The following is a 4,311-nucleotide window of genomic DNA, read 5'->3' on the forward strand; positions in this document are numbered from 1 at the left end:
CCACAGGTTCTCACTCCTCTCTCTCAGCTGCAGTTGCCCTTGAGCAGTTGTTTTTCCCCTTTCTTAACTCTGTTATCCCTTGGCCAGCGGTGGGACCATCTTGGAGCTGCTGGTGTTGGCTCCATCGGACATGGGGGAAGCTTTGGGCAGCTTCTCACAGAAGCTGCACCTGTAGCCTCCCCGCTACCAAAACCTTGCCACGCAAACCCAATACGGCAGTACTGGAGCGTGTTGCAAGTATGGGAGTGTATCGCAAGCAGGGTGTTGCCCACAGGCCTGGGTTGAGGACGACTCTTACGAGGTTCTTGCAGAGAACAAGAAACTGCTGTGGGGTGAGCAGGGAGGACCTAAGGGGAAAAGAGCAAATGCAGGCTGGAGGGAGTCTGACTTGCAGCAGCCAGGTTGAGATATGGCCTGGTGCTAATTTGGTAAATTGTTTAAATGATATATTAGCAGCTCTGATGAAGACAGTGTCTGGAAGGATTAGCGTCATTGTCTTTTCAGCCTTGGGATACTGGTCTGGATCCAATTTTGTCATTTTGATGAGAAAACCATAGTAAAACGTGATGTCAGTGATACTACAGTTAGCAGGGAAAGCGTGTGGATGTCCTCCTTCTATGAGTGCACGTTGCTTTTCTGACTCACCAGTTAGGACACAGACCTGGCTTCATTTTGTTATGAAGATCAAGCCCAAGACTGTCTGTTGAGAGTATTGGAGACCATTTGTTGAGGAAAGGCCAAGTCAGGAAGATGATCTTTAGTCAAAGGCACGAAAAAGGTATCGGAGCTGAGGCAGAGAACTTCAGTCTGGAGCTGAGCTTTCCAAGACATCAGAGGCGTGTGGCTCTGAGGCTGCTTGAATCCAGCTGGAAAGGGTGACCCACCATGAGCTGGTTTAAAGTTAATCGTAAGTGGTTTTACTTGAAGCAGAGAAACTTGGAAAGTTGATGCTGGTCAAAATACCCTCCAAAACAAAAAATCCTCTATCGTTATGTCAATGTTGTTTCCGTTTTTTGGAGCTTGAAGGGAAAGCTGGTTTTATCGGCTTTTTGGGTTTGTTGTTTTTTTTTTTCCCACAAAACCAACTATATCTAAAACCAATAACACTTTAAATTTGATAAAATCCCATTCTCTGGGACACAAATAATTTCAGTAATAGTTTTGGTAAGGTAACTATTAAAGGCTTTGGAATGAAACTTGGTTCTGTTCATTTTTGAATGAAACTTGTCAACTATAAAAGCTGTGGTGTGTCTGAGCTGCTGGGGTATAGCTGAGCTCGCGGGCAGCCTTGTTAACTCTGTGCTGTCTCCTGCTTTAGGCTTATCCACTTAGTCTTTGCTTATACTCCGGACACTTGGCAAGTTGAAGGGTGATTGTGACTGATTAATATGCCGGGCTGAGAGATGCAGACAAGTTTTCCATAGAGAACCTCATGACTCAGGGTGGCACTGATGCTAATGGCGGGCTGAGATGTTCATGGGATGGAAATGCTCTGGTTCCTAGCGTGATAGTGATGGTCATGTTAGTGTAGTAGGAGCCATCCGCTGTCGTTCATGCCCAGATTGTGGAGCGTGGTATCAAAGCTAGGCATGGGCAGAAGGGCTGGCTGTGAGCTACCATGAGTTATGCTACACAATTGCTGCCCTTCCTGGCTTTCACAAGCTACCTTTTGTCCTCTTTCCAAGGTAATACCTCTAATTTATTGAAAGGTTTGATAGAAACAAATGCTTCTGTTTTGATGAGGCTGGTTTGTGCATCAATACGACCTGCCAGCTGGCTTTTTCCAAAACACATTATTTATTTTAGCAGCATTAGGAGATTATCAGGGCTGAATAAATCTGCATGTCTGAGTTGGATGAATTTTCTAGACTCTCCATCCATAAGAGTTTCTGTGTGCCTGCCAAAAGATGGGAAGCTCAACAAGAGGGTCGAGTGCTGGCATAGGAGTGGGACAGCCTGATCTTGACTTCTGACTGTACTGCCAGCCCTGTCAGGATGCGGGGAGCCCAGGCTGTCAGTAAGCAGATGTGTCCCTTCTGGCTTGGGGGAGAAGATAATGCCGTATGATGAGGGTGTGTTTTATAGAAAAGATGGCAGAATAGTTAATGCTTGAAAGAGAAAAGAGAAAATGAAATACGTTGCTTTGGAAGCAGAGAATCATGTTGCCATTTGGGGGGGTGTTAGACCTGATCTGCGCTTAGCATCTTCACTGATGTACGGCTTTCGGGTGGGAACGTGACCTGCTCTCTTAATGTGCAGTTTGAGTATTGGCATAATTAGATAATGTGTGTATTAAGTCAATAGGGCTAGTTATTTTCTCTCCTGTTTGGAAACAGCTTTCTCAAAATAAGCAATATCTATGGGGATGTAACTGAGCGGTCTTGTTTATGTGCGGACAGAGGACTGTGGCCCTCTAGTAGATGCCTCGAATAGCATGGTAAGAGTCACCCTGATGGAGGGAGCTCATCAAGTTTTCAAGGTGTTTACATGAGACTCTGTGGGATTGGGATCACGTGGCTTGGTAAAGGAAATGTGGCTCAATATCTGTAACTAAAACTCAGCAAAAATAAAATTGAGGGAGCTTACCAGCAATGCTAAGTTCCTATCAATGACATTAAGATGAATTACACTTATATTGAGTTCACCTTGCAGCTGAAGAAATGTATTAGAATGGCATTAAATCATTGTATTAAGAGACTAAATCTGTATAACCTCAAATAAATCAAAAAGAGGACTGCTGTTTGACTGTGAATGATAGGTAAAGAATTATACTGCAACTGTTCAAATCTAAATTTCTAAGTACCTAATACTGAAATCGAATCATGTTTTTGCTCCTGGGCACAGTGTAGGACCAGAAAGCTCTTTTGTTATCTTTTCCTGCTGGCAAATATTTTCCTCCTTCCTATTGCAAAGAAAACAACATCAACAAAGGTTTTTCCATAAGCAGCACTTTGAATCCCTAGCAAGAGAAATTACAGAAGACTAACTCAAGCTGCATGCTTGCAGTGCAGCCTCCCAGGACTTGAGGTAGGACCTAGACTTCAGAACTGTGTTCTCTAGTCCATTCAGGTGCAGTTATTTTTAGGCTGGGAAAACCCTTTCTCTTTTGCGTAAGCAAATTTCAGAATTTTTAGGGATTCAGAATTAGTAAATCTGTAACATCTGTACCCTGGAATACACAAAACTGGAGATTTCTGCATTCAACTATCACTGTTTTCTGTAGGAGAATGTTATTCTGTTGATACCTGTTTATGTAAAATTTAATATTAAGAAAATTAATAACTGTCCTTCAAGATAAAGCAGCAAACTTAAACTTATTTTTTAAACTTTCTTCCTTGAACCTAGGCTTTAGCAAAGATAGGCTAAAAAAAGGTTTAAATCATACACTAATTTACTTGAAGTACAAACCTTTAGAACCAACGTCCTACTTTTCCATCTTTCTTTTCTCAGTGCAAGTACCTAAGTAGGAGTTTCTAGTGCAAAGGCAGAGGCAGCTGCTGCTCAGTGAAGTGTGCTGTCAGAGCAATGATCAAAACACAACTTCACACGTTCCTGACTTACAGTCTTCTAGAGTCTACTCAGCATGCTGAAAGCTTGAAGTAGGGGAGCAAAAGGTGTGATTTATTCTTATTTCTCCATAGAGGGGGAAAAAAAATGTGTGCTAGTGGAAACCTAGCAGTGAGATGAGATCCCTTCCCGTGCAGCACCCTAGCACTATGAATTGATGTAGGATGTGTAGGTGAAAGTGGAGGGTTGTTTCTGCACAAAATGCCTCTATTTTGAGAGGTTTGCTGGAAGGGTTGTTTGCAACATCCTAGCAAACCCTGCGTGGGGACAAGCTCAAGAGGGATGAGTGCCTTCCTGGCTCAGCTTGTCCCTTTGATGTCCTGTCCCAGTATTGCTCAGAAATGCCAGCTGAAAAGAGCACAGGACCGAAACCCCATTAGTGCAGATCTTGGTTCTTTACAGAAGGCAGGTATAAGCTGCACTTGGAGGGCTTAAATTCCTTCCTGGCCTCACAAGTAACTTTGTGCAACTAGTTGACGCCTTGAAATATGTTTTCATTATATTTGTTCTGACATTTGGCAGGCAGACAGGTCCAAAATTGGGAGTTTGTCAACTTGCTTGTAGTTATTGGAGAGACAACTTTAGTGCTAGGACAACTTGATATGAAAACTCTGTTCTGGTTTCATTAGATCTGAAACAAAAAATACTGATGTCTTCCCCCCTTCCATGACTGTCCCAGCTTCAGTCACCTTGTGGCAGTGCCAGTGCTACCGTCTATAACCCTCGACATCTTATCTCCAACAG

Source organism: Cariama cristata, unplaced genomic scaffold (genome assembly GCF_000690535.1).
Source record: "Cariama cristata isolate BGI_N322 unplaced genomic scaffold, ASM69053v1 scaffold10692, whole genome shotgun sequence".
In the NCBI taxonomy this organism is placed as follows: Eukaryota; Metazoa; Chordata; class Aves; order Cariamiformes; family Cariamidae; genus Cariama; species Cariama cristata.